Genomic DNA, 13,511 nt, shown 5'->3' with positions numbered 1-13,511 from the left:
CCGCGCGGGCGGTACGCGAGGGAGGAGCCGTGAGGGAGAGCTTTAAGGTCGCTTGGAGAGTCGCCGGGGAGGGCGTCGGCGGATGTTTAATGTGAAAACGAAACTAAATTCGTTGCTAAAATCTAAAATCAATCAATCTCAAATCTAAACCAAAAACCAACGCCACAATTATCTGGGGGCGGCTCGACTAGACACAGAGCGATCGCTGGGGAAGTTCGCTGGCCAGTGTGTTGCCGTACCTTCCATGCCCAAATGGAAAGAATTGTATTCTGACAGGACAAGAGGACACAGTTTCAAGCTGCGCCAGGGGAGGTTTAGTTTGCGTATTAGGAAGAGTTTCTTTGTAGAAAGGGTGATTAGACGCTGGAATGGACTGCGCAGGGAGGTGGCGGAGTCACCGTCCCTGACGTGTTCAAAGCAAGGCTGGATGTGGCACTCAGTGCCACGGTCTGGTTGACACAGTGATGTTCTGTCACAGGTTGGACTCGATGATCTCCGAGGCCTTTTCCAACCTAATTGATTCTGTGATATTCTGCTGACTGGTTGCTGTGTCCATTAATCTTCCTGCCTCTGTAGGTGTTTTAATGTAAAGAGAGCATTGGGAAGGCTTCTCTCGGATCTCTCGCCTCCATTCATAAATACATGGGTGGGTTTTCCTCTCCACTCTGATTTGTGCAGACTGGTTTCTCTGACAACACTCCCAAGGCATTTAAACAAGTCATGCTCGAGCAAGACACCAAGAGCTTGGATGCTTCATTCATGGATTTAATTTATTCATTTGCAAGAGTGTGCTGATGAAACCATGAAGAAGCATCTAAAAAAATACCTGTCTAGCTAAGGGCTGTGCATGTTCCCAGACCTTTCCAGAGCTTGAGAGAAGCAAACCTTGTGCTGAAGTCAATGTCTGTCTCCGTGCAGAGCAGGATCAAGGCCCCTGTGTGGGTTTTCAGCCTGTGCTGGAGTCACTGGTTCATTCCATGCCTTCCCCAGAGCTGCATCAGGCACAGAGCTTCCAGCTGCAGCTGCCACCACTTTGTCCATGAGATGGGGAACGGCTTCCTGCCTCCAGCAATGCCAACCAGCCTCCCCTGCACTTCTCTTGTGATATTATTATCCAGGCAGCTTGTTTGCTTGGATCTCATCTGCAGAGCTGTAATGTGGCTGTGGAAATATTCCCTGTTACCATAAGCTGCGAGGGTGGATTCCCTGGTGAGTGGTGCAGGTCTTTGCAGGACATGGAAGTGAGGTGTGAGAATCCATCTCTGGAAGATGAAATGGCAAAGCCACACTGGGGAAAGAATTCAACAGGAAAATCACTACTGATTTACATGGAGTTAAAATCTAAGCACTGTGTGGAAGGCATATTGTAAATGGTGATGGAGCTTTTGTTGCAGGCATGGTTTAATCAGGTTGTTTGAAAACCAATTCTCTCCAATTCCCTTCTAAAAAGCTCTTGAACACAGATTGCTCTGTAAGTGGGCTCCAGCAAAACTATTTAAACATGACCATTAAGAGATGGTGTTAGTGAGCTTCCAGGCAGGGGGATTGCAGCACAAGGACTGAAATGCAAACCTGTCACACTGTCATGGCCAGCAATATTGTTGGGCAAGAAGACTGCTCTGAACACATCACAGAGGATCAGAGGGAGATTATATAAAAATGAGAGCTCCACTCTTAGCATAAAGTTGTCCTTAATTCATCTCAACTTTCCAAAAATGCAGTAGCAGACAGGCCCTGTGAAAAACTCCCTGTGCTGCCTTCTCAGGATTGACCTAAGCTGAGAAGAGTCTAAAATGAGGCCATTAACCCGACACAGGCACAGGCTATGAGATGAGGGCAGTGTCTCACCCCCAGCACTGTTTCAGCAAATGGCTAAAAGCTCTTTTTGTTTTTTTCATTAAAGGGAGGTTTTCAGGTGTCTAAAGAAACTACCCCCACTCTTGTTTTCAGTATTGAGCAGGAAGCTCTTATAGGTCTCCCAAACTTCTGCATCCGCAATTAAAATGCAACACTTTGTAATTGCAGCAGATGGACTCTTTGAAGGCTTAGAAAGAAGAGGTTTGGTTTAACTTCCGTGGGCATTGGATAAGGGCCCAAAATAAAAATTGTGAAAAACAATTAATGACTGCCTCTATTTTAGTTTGCTGGAAGTGTATGTGTACATAAATCTCAAATGTCTCTTTATGGGGCAAGGTTATTCAGCATCCAAAATGGTGGGAATGATGTACCAAACTGTTCATCTCAAGGGCTTTATTTCAGATTTTCCTTGTGTTGCTTGTGATTAAAAGTCATTACCATCTGCTCAGTAGCTTATTTGAAATGAGATGTTTATTTCCAACAATTCCCAGCCAAGCCAGGATTCACAATGACCAAAAGCATGATTAGAGTTATTGACTTTATTTGCAACCCTAATAAAGTGGCTGAGTAAATGGCTGAAAGGATGATGTTGTTTTGTGCATGGAACATGACAGGTCTGGTAGAGGCAGCCCAAATCCTCCGCTCAGGTCACCGGAGGACCTGGTGCAATTGCACAGAAGAGATAATGGGTAGTAGCTGCTGTACATGCAAACAGCAGATGAGTGCTATTGCAGGAGAGGAGAAATCCCTGACCTGCTTGTGCAGAACAGATGTAACACTTCCTTCTACCTCCCCCAGCAAGATGTTCCCTGCTTTGTGTGCCTTCAGACTGGCTTTGGATGAAGTATTGCTCACAGACCACAATGCAGAAGAAGCTGGTGCTGCATTACAGCTTTGGAAGCAGATTCAGCAGCAAGAGCCCATTCCTGTGTTTGAGCTCATTTCATGATTCCAGCTTCATCATCTGTACCCAGACAACTGCAAGGAGGCCAGTCACAGCTCAGTGTCTCCTGTAAAACAGAGTTGCAGCTGTTTGAAAGTTCAGGCCACAGGCAAGTAAACACCTCCCTTGTCAGACAGAGGGATTCTGTCTGGAATAGGGACTATCAAAGCCCGAAATATTTAATTTTTTTCCCTTTAACTGTTCCATGTGTTTGGATAAGAAGTTGTAGATAAATAACAGCAATTTGTTTGTTCATTCAGTGCCGTTCAGACGGGCATGAAGCACATCATTCATTCATCATTTGTGAGCAGCTCTTCTGGACAAGGCAGGTTCTTCAGGATCTTGTTGAACTGCAGTAGGTTTGAAAAAAGAATGTCAGCTACAGAATGTGAGGGAAAGATAGAACTGCCCACAGCATACACCAACCCTTGGTTTGGCAATTAGTCATTTCCCCATGAAAACAGATTCCCAAACTGCAAGTATTTAATGAGAATTTTTGCATTTTGTCCAGAAGATCAGCAGTCGATGTTTACACCAATCTGGATTTTAAGTCTAGACTTATTATTTATAGAAATATTTTCTTTAGATTTTTATGCTGGATTCTCTGTCATCAGTGGGATTCTTTTTCATTGAGAATAGTTTAGACAAGAGGAGGTTTTGGTGAGCTGATTCAATGCAGACCTAGAGTGCCAATTTGAATTGGACTGGACAGACTACAGTAGGATCCAAACGTTTTTAGCCATTTCTTCTTTATGTGAAATGCAGTTTTGGCAGTCAGCTAAACAAGAAAACAGCAATTTTTCCTGACCACTGGTACATGTAGTGATACAGAAAAATATGACAGAGTTTTCAATTACTCCTTGTGGACTCTTTATAAACATATTGCATTACTGAGGATAGATCTGGAAAGTAACTTTTAACCTCTGATATGTGCCCAGGTCTGTCTGTAATGATAGAGGACTATGCATGCTCTGGAATCAGAAGATTCAGTGATGCTGAGGGGAAAAAAAAAGAAAATACATTTTGCAGATCTTTGATTTTTCTGCTAATAAAAGTCTCAGTGGGATTCTCAATTCTTGTTTAAATTCACACCATCTCTTGCTACAGATTCTGTCAAAGAAGTAATTTTCCATCAACCTGCATCGTAATTAGGAATGATGAAGAACTCACCAGATGTGCATGTGGAAGAAGGCAACATATGAGACGTTGTTTATATAGACAATTTAAGTCCAACCTGCCCCTCTGTAAATTCAGAACATAAGGTTAAAAGGATCTAAACACTTTTACAGCTGAGAAGCTGTAATGCCCCAGCTACAAAATAAATTCAGCAATGAGTTGATCTGGAGTGTGTTTTCTTAAAAAATACTCAATCTTGATTTGGAGATTCTGGGAGACAGGGAAAAATTAGATCTGTATCTTCACTAGCAGTTCAAATTTATACTCGTTTTCTCAACTGGCTTTGTACAATTTCAGCATTCAGATAAATGTGTTAATTATCAGCCCTTTGGCAACTCTTTCTCATCTTGTGAGCACACATACAGACTCTGATTAATGGTTTATGATTAATGTGCAGAAAAGAACACACCTGAGCTCCTCAAGTGACCTCTTTTCCTACCCTATTCATTCGAGGGAAGGAGGAGATTGTACCTCCAGGAAAAAAAAAAAACAAAAAACCAAACAAAACAAAAAACAAACCACCTTCTACATCTACCATTAAACTCATGTTAAAGTTAAATAAATGTTCTGTAATTTTCTTGGCACAAGAAGGCTGAAGTCTATGGAGGCCCCACCTGTGGAGAGTGCAAAGCTTCTCTCCCAGAGCACTCCTGCAGGTCCAGGTTCAATGGGCTGTCCCTGCAGTGGTGGCAGAGCCATCTCCTCTGCAGAAACAGGGGCAGCTCAGGTCCCAGTGCCACTGCTGGAAACCTGAAAAATGGCTGGGGAAACAAGAATGGCACGGCTAAGAGTTCCCTTCTCCCCTGACATAACCCCCCAGCTTTTTGTGGTCAGCAGCTGGAGGTATCTTTAGCCAAAGCTGGAACATGGGCCATTATATTTGCCCTTTATCCACAGGTCTTTCAGCTGTTGTCTGCTCTGCCTAATTGCTCTGAAGCCATTAGTCCATTCAGCTTTTACTCTGTGCTGTGACTTTCTCAGGTCAGTCAGTTGGAGGTTCTATGAAGGAGTGCTATTTATTTTGGCCTCTATTTTGAGCTCCCTTGACTTGCACTAAGTACTTCCCAGTTCTAGTACAATAAAAAATGAAAAATCCACACATTCGCTTCCTCCATCTCTTTCATGACTTGAAAGGTCTTAAATCATATCTTGCTCGTCCCCATCTGTCTCCTCTCAATATGAAGAATCCTATTAATTCTTTCTGAAGTTTCCTATTGAGTTGCTCCTTGCACAGAGGATATTCTTTGTCTTATATTCTCCATGATTATATCTTCTCCATCTATTTTTAGATTTTACAACATACTTTTTGATATGGGGTGGCCAGTATTTTACTAAGCAGGTAAATCTGGCCATGCTCTGGTTTTATAGCATGACCTTCTGTTGTGATTTATGTTCCTTTCCAACATTCTTAACACGCTATTTAATTTTTTGATCTCTTTATGAGGTGCAGATCTTGACCTCCTGAGCAAAGCTCTTGAGCCTCTTTCTGCACCTGGAGCATCATTAACAGAGCAGGGCATGGATGGTTTCAGTGTCTCTGGACCTCACCACAATTCCTGACATCCTGACACTTCAGGGATTGCAAGGGAAGCTCTGATCCCTGAGAACTGTTCTCTTTCTCCCTGCATCTTCCATCTTCCATTGCATGGGTGCTTTTAAGGGGGACAACAGAAATTATTGGAGGAAAGTATAATTCTCTGCAGAAATAGGATATCACACATCATTTTTTTAAATCAGTCTTTCCTCCAGTCTCCCAAGCCTTCACACTCTTCCCAAGAGTGGCTTGCCCTGGGTGACTCCCAGCAAGGAAGTGAACAGCCAGGTGAAAACATTTCTGCTTGAGGCAGCCAGACAAGCACAGAGATGAAGGTTCACTCCACATGAAGGTCCTGAAGTTACAGCCCAAAATGTAACATTGCTTAAAAGCTCTGGTCTACCATGTGCTCATAGGAAGAAAGAAATCTCTGTCCTCACACTGAAGAGGAAGAGCTGTCTGAAAATCCTGCACAGGGCAATTGTTAAGCATCTCAGGTTCTTCCTGCCAAAAAGAGCAGGAACATAAAAGTAGATGACCAACCCCTAGACATGACCTCAATCAACAGATCTCTCCAGAGACATCCCCCACGTCAGTCATCCCACACATGGGCACAAACTGGCCTTTCTCAGCCTCACTCTACCCTGGCAGCTTTTTTCCAAGCCACCTTTTTGGTGTTGTATTCCCTGTAAGTATTCAATCCTTTTGACCCTCTTTCAAAGACAGACAGTTCCTGACCATTCATCCCTTACAGTTGCTGCCTACTCTCTGCCCAGCTAAACAGCTTTGCTCTGAGTGGCTTATAAACATCACCAGCAACTATCTAGGATAAGAAACTCAAAGCTGTGGATTTGCTGTCCATTGTCCCAAGAATGAACTTGGAGCTGCTGTGTTCCCTCGCCAGAGGAGTCAGTGGCCATTCCAGCAGGTTTGGCCTGGAGGATTCTGTCCTGGCATGAGGGCAGCCAAAACCCACTTCCTCCACCCCCTTTTATTGTCACAATCCCCCCTGAATAAGCACAAGTAACCACAACTTAGTTGCAATTAATTCAGAAGTGCAGGCAAACAGAAGTAGCCATTGCCCAGGGGCAGGGGCAGCAATTGCATCACTAATGAGAACTCCAGGATCAATCATCGAGCAGCTCCAGGCAGTGAAGCATACTTCAAATGCATGTTACAATACTGTTGACAGAAATGGTTCCATTTGCCATAAATTATTCAACTTTTAATTGTTTAGGGTTCAGAGTCTGTAAAGATGCTAATTGCCAACGGTAGGATTAAATTGCTAATGCCTGTTTTTTATTTTCATAAAGTTGCACTTAAAATTGCAGAGAGAAGAAAGACTGATTTTACATGTAACTTGTTAAAAACAAGGAGATCAAAAAGTTGATGAGTTCTGCTTTTCTATGGGTTGCAATCATTATGTTCCATATTTATCATGTCTGTATGAACAAAGTAATAAATATTTTGACCATCACACATACCTAAATCAATATTCCACTCACTCTGGGTTATCCCATCCCATATCTTGATCAGGTGCAATGACCACCCTGAGACTATATTTTTACCTGTCATATCTGAAGACCTATACTTTTCTTTGAAATAAGAAAGTAAAATGGAGTCAAGTATTTCCCAGTTTTCTGGCATCTCTTCCAGATTTTCATGTATTTTTATCATTCTTTCATTGTCTATTTTATCTTGCAGGATTAGTAAGGATATTGTCTAGACAGATGACAAAGAGAAAGGTTGGGATTTGTAGTAATCACTGTGTAGAAATGATAATGGAAATTTATTCAGAAATATTTTTGTTTAGGGAAAAACCAAATTTGCTAGAACTGCAAAACTAGAAAGTCAGTCAATTTTAATTTTTTTTGTTTGTTTGTTTAATCTGAATCTCTGTTTAAACTGTTTGATGAAGGAAGGAATTGCTGTTCTGGTATCCTGATTCACATTTCACTTCTGAAAGGAACATCAGTGCATCTAATCTCAAACCCACAAAAATAAGCTAAAGAATCTTTTCCTCTGTTAGATGTTGAAAACCCCTTCCTGGAAAGCTGAAAAAAGGCCGAAGTATTTTTTTGCTTTTAGCTCAGAATTTCCCTTTGAAGCAGTATTCACTTACACAGCTGAAGAGCTTGATCCCAGGAGTGCTATCTGGTGAAGTCAGTGAGAGGTAAAGGATGCTGAAAATCATGCCCTAATTGCCAGCTTGGCTTGAAGGTACGTGCTCTGTCCTACTAAGGAGCACAATCACCCTCTGCAGGGGTGAAATCGTGGCAGGCTGTGGTGGCTGAGCTTACCAGGGAATAAACACAGCATTGAGAAGAGGCACTAAACAGGGCCACCATGGCAGGGCTGTTTTGACAAAAGATAATCAAGAGGGATGTACAAAAGATGATCTACTTGAGTTAGAGCTTTGATGAGGATACTCTGCTTGAGTACCCATTTGCTTAAAGCCCCATCATTCATAGGAAGGTCATTAAATTACTTTCTTTCTGGAGTATATTTATTACTTTTAAATCCAGTGCAGTCTATTTAGTCTCTCATGATGGTGAATCATTAATGAGAAGCTCCTGCACACAGTCATAGAATTTGTCTGATTACTCCATTCATATTTAATAAGCTTGCTGCTTACACTTCAGAGTAACAACAGAAATTAGATAGTGCAATACTTCAGTCCTGGAGTGCCCCTAAATTTGGCTCTAAATTATTCATTATACTGGCTGAAGGCAAGAGAACTGTTGCAACCCTAAATTTATCTAAATCCTACATTGTCTAATCTGTGCCTTGTTGTTGTTATTCTCACTTCAAAAAATAACTAATTTTTATTGAAATAGAAAACATCTAGGTTTTGTCTGTTGTAGATTTATCATCATTCTCTGCAAAACCACTGCAGTCAGCTAAAAACAAAGATCCTTTACTTGGACTTCAGCTGTATAGATAAAATGTGAGCCCTGCAATGAAGTAGGACTGTGAAGATGTGTTTTGTTAAAGCAGAGATTGTATTTTCTGGCTAAGACAGATTTTTTTTTAACTGTCAATTAGACAAGAACACAGAGATTAACCAGCTGCACTCCCACATTTTTAGAGCTTTATTGTTTCATTCTATAAACTAAATGTCTCTTTTGTATGGGTTGTATCTAGAAACACACTATCAATGTAATATTTTTAAGGTCTTTAAAATAAATAAACCTTGTAAGATAAAAGATCTAATCTAAGCCTATGTGGGCCCTCAAGCAGAGTCTAAAATCATAATGTAAATGTTGATGTGCTCATAACTGATTTAGCTAAACAGACAGAATCTGCCCTACTTTCAGATTTATCACTGGGAATGTCCCAGTCTTAAAAGTCATGTCTGAAAACTGGTCCACAAAATATGTACCCCAACTTTGTCAAAAGCAGAAATTTCATAAAAACAGCTCTCCTAAGGAAAGGACTTGTGTCCTCTGCTGCCATCTTCTAGTAGGGATTTCCTGTTCTCATGGGAATCATTCATAAACCACTTCTAAGTTTAAACCTTTTATGGATTATGTACAGCTGCTCAGCATCAAAATGGATCAGGTGTTTATAGCACTGGCTCTGAGGTTTGTTTCTCAGTGCTACTCAAGTCCAGCTGGCTGTCTAACACTGTGGCAAAAACAGGCTCATGGGGAGGGGTACTGAGCATCAGAGAAATACCAGCTCCTCTCAAAACACCTTGGAGGCGTTTATATGAAAAATAAAGTGGGATTTGACCAAATTACACACAACCAAGAAGCAGTGCAGCTACCCACACTTGTTCCTCAATGCCTGAACTGCTGAGTGAAATGGCTCCACTGTGGAAAGACCCAGCCCAGATTAGTGGCAGCACAAAAACCAATCATTCATCTCACATCTCAGCTTGACCAAACAACGTGGTCTAATAGGCCAAAATGAGGAAATAGCATAGAAATAGAAAATGTTGTTACACTATTCCTAAAATGCACAAAGTCTGCATTAAAAGGTTGGAACCTCTTTTTTACTCATTGCCTGTAAAGTGATGTGCATCGTAAATGTGTCATTATCATCACCTGGTCTTAAGAAATAAAGTAACACATGTAAGAATTGCATTTTATCACATCTCAAGTACTGTCTCAGTGGAACACTCACAGAGACAGATTGCATATCCTGACAGCAGTCCAAGAGGGAAAAAAACAACTTTAGGAAGGCAGCACAATCTAAATTTCTTAGAGTTGAGCCAACAGACAGATGGCAGGAACTAAACGTCCTTAAAAAAATCCCACGACCATGGTTGTCCTGGCATCAGTCTGATACTCTGCCAAAGTGAGAGCCCCAATGAATGAACTGCAAAGAGTTTACAGTTGTTTCAGTCAAAATCAGCTTAAGGGGTAAGAGTTGGAATAGATGAACTGCTGCAAATGACAGCAACTCTGAAAGTCAGTATGGGAACCTGCCCATTCAATACTGGCAGTGGGAGAGAGAGACTCTAAAAGAAATCTGTGATTTCACAGTCAAATTAATAAGTTGCTTTTCAGCAATAGTAGATCAGTTATTGTAACTGCTCCATGGCAAGCAGCTCCAGGAAGCTTACTTCTTATACAGAAAACAAGGACAAGGCTCTTCCCCACTTCAACCCTCAAGAATAAAGCTTAAATTAGATTTGTCTTGGATATAGCAGAGGCAGATTTATGCAATAACAACCTCTCTGCTTTCACTCTCCAGGACTGTCTGCACAGCACACATTCCTGGGCAGGTACCAGCCATGCAGCTCCCCCAGCCCCTCCTGCTTCTAGTGCCATAGCAGAGCTTAAAGATTTCTCTTTCAGAGAAATCCCATTAAATAATGCCTTAGCTTTCCCCTGTGTCTTGCAGAGCAGGAAATACCAGCTGGGGGAGGAATGAAATCTAGAATAGCAGCTTGTATTAAACAAGACTTTTGAGACCTTTCCCTCATTCTTTTAAGTACAGCTTAATGGTTCAGACACTAAAAGGATCTGCTTTCCTCCTCAGAAACATTCATCTGGGTTTAGCTTTGAAGTCCAATAGTTTTAACACTGACAACTGTGGGTGTGTGAGATTCAGCAGCACAGTACCCTTGATTTCTCTCAAGGGATCTTTACATTGTCTGATCAGCATAAAATGAGAGAGGAGCAGTAGGAGATGCTCACAGGAAGATGTTTGTGTGTCAGAGAATCTCCATCACGTCTCTGAAATCAGCTCTGCTTTGAGCTTAGGCTTGGCAGCCAAAACAACAGCCTTGTATGATGCTGGTAGGCCACGCTTCAGTTCATAGGCACACGCTTCCAAATGTTTCTGAAAATCTTCTGAGCTCGTTTCAGAGGCTTCATGGGGCAGGGAACCGATAGAAAAGATGACCTTCCCTCAGAAGCCCTCCCCTCAATGCGTAGACTTGGCAACATCTCCCACTCGTAATTCATATTTCCATCTGTCCTCTCATCGAAGGATGAGGGTGAGCACATTCCTGGGGGAGGGCTGGCCACAGAGCTGTGATTGGTTTTCCCTGCATCATTGCTGTCCAAAGTGAAGGAGACATCCTGGCCGGTGGCAGGCGGGCAGAAGGGGCTGCAAACACTTACAAACCACAGAGCTGATTAAACTGGCTTTGATCATCACAGCAATTCTGCATCAAAGATGCTGTGTGGCAAATCACTGCATTGCACAGATCACTGTGATGGAGCCATTCCTGGGTGAATGCTTTTCTCCCCAGTGCCTGAAAATGGGCTCTTTATTCCACAGAAAACTGAAAGATTGAAGCAAACTATGGGTACAATGAGCAAACTGCAGGGTCTTCTCATTTTCACTGGGGCCAGTCTTACTCAGCCTGTCCAGGAGCAAAGAGGACACTTAGAGCCACTTTTCTTCTTTCTGGTTTTGATTGCTGTGTGCTTCTTGCCTGGGGATCCAGGCCTTTGCTGTTCTGTTCACCCTTCCCAGAAGTGCACTTAGCCATTAATGGAAGATTCAAATTCAGGCACTCACTCTGGGGAAAACATAGGTTACAATAAATAATGGTCACAGGTTAAGTCATCCAGGTATTGTGTATGCTCTTAATGGGTATCTAAGAAAAAATATGACATAATGCTTGCAAATAAATTTCCTCCATCACACCACCATCCATTTTAAATTATATCTCTTGAGAGTTTTCAGTTATTTTCTTTTCTTTCAAACACGGCTTCCCTGTGTGTCTTGACTCTGAAGTAGATGGCTGAATTCAAACTGCAGAGAAATCTGTTAGAAAATGCCTGGGGGTATATGTGGCACAAAGACACAGGAACTTTATCTTCTTTTCTGGCTGCTCTGAACTGATTGTGGGGATTAATGATTTATCTCTCTTTAAAGAACTCCTTGGAGCTACATAGTCTCAAATCAGATAAAGTATATACTATTCCTCAATCAGGCACCTGCCAATTTAGGTTCAGCCTTTAATCTGGGCCGTTGTAGTTTTACAAAGATTTGACTTCAAGAAAAGTTTCCTGAGAGATATCATCAGTGCTCATCACTTTTCCAAAACCTGTATGATATTCCTTCTGTTAGCCTGGAATAATTATGAGAAGAAAGGAGAAATAGCAGAAATCTACCTTTGTGCTGAGAACAATCCACAGCCACACATCTGTCCTGGGTAAATCCCTTGAACAGGGTGTGGGGTTTGAGCTGGCTCCTGACACAAGGACAGAGGTTGCCTTGGAGAGTTTCACAGGCACATTTCCTCTTGCCCTCAGGACCAAGTTGGTCACCCCTAGGGTTGGTTTCCAGCAGGCACAGGGAAAGCAGGGATCTCTCGCATCCAACCGGTTCCAGTCTGCTGCACATTTACACATCTGTGCAGAAGGGGAGCAAGGGATTGTCAGAAGCAGAAATACACAATATTGGTCCATAGACAAGTGTTCCAGAGCTCAGTATGGGTGTTTGTGGAAATGTACCCTTGTGGCTTGGTGACATTAAATCTGATTATTGACTCCCTTGTAACGAAGTCAGTGGGACTTATATTGTTGAAAGCATGTTTGGACCAGATACTTGTCTGATTCATGTCCTTATTTATATGAATCCAAAGTGGGATTTGCTGTCTGTGGTAAAAAAGAAAACTAGCTGTTTACCCACATATACAATAAAAGAGAATTCACACACAGTCAGAGGTCTGCCAAATGCAAGACAGCTCCAGAGAAAAATGACATTGCTTCATAGCTTAAAAGAAAATAAGCTGGGTGTACAACAAGGTAGGAACCATCTGCTTGGCTTCAGTGGGAATTTCCCCAGAGTAATCATTACAGGGGTGGATAGATCATGAAATAAAGGAATTTTTTTCTATCTCTCATAATTAAATTTACTGGGTTTCTGCAGAACAGTTCCTGGCACAGAGTAAGACATGTAGATGCAATACCTTATCATTGTAAAGCTACATAATTACAGTGATAAACAAGCCCATTTAGTTTAGCAGAGTCTCACATTTTGTCTGACTGACAGACCTGAATTTTCTACACATCGTAAGTCTATTTTTTGTAGTCATGTCTGATTTCCCATTCAGCCACTGCTCCATGCCTTTCCTCCTCACAGCATCCAAGACAAGTATCTGCTTGATGTAGTACCAGTTCTAGGAAGCTGAAATTTGAAGGGGTGACCTTATTTGCTTCATTCTTCTTCATGACATTCAGATGAAGCAGTTCACCTCTACACAGGTTTTCTGTAAAGTTAGGAGCAGAGAACATGAATCAGGAAGGTAGAGGTCTGTATGACCTTGTAATAAATTAATATTGTCCTTAGACTTGACGCTTTTGGCCCTGCACAATAAATTCTTGATCAGGATGTAAGTTCAGACCTACTCCTGGTTTGCTTCTGCTGTGGAATCTGGAATTAATATTGCAGGTAGTGATTCTGCTATAATGCAATGGTAATTAAAAACCGCTGTCAATCTAAGTACATTTAATTAAGCAATATTTACAGAGCAGTTGGATGCTCTGAGGACTACAATGCAGTGACCTGGAATTGTTCAAGTCTTCATTTTCT

Source organism: Geospiza fortis, unplaced genomic scaffold (assembly GCF_000277835.1).
Source record: "Geospiza fortis unplaced genomic scaffold, GeoFor_1.0 scaffold1303, whole genome shotgun sequence".
NCBI classification, from domain to species: domain Eukaryota; kingdom Metazoa; phylum Chordata; class Aves; order Passeriformes; family Thraupidae; genus Geospiza; species Geospiza fortis.
This window is presented reverse-complemented; position numbering follows the sequence as displayed.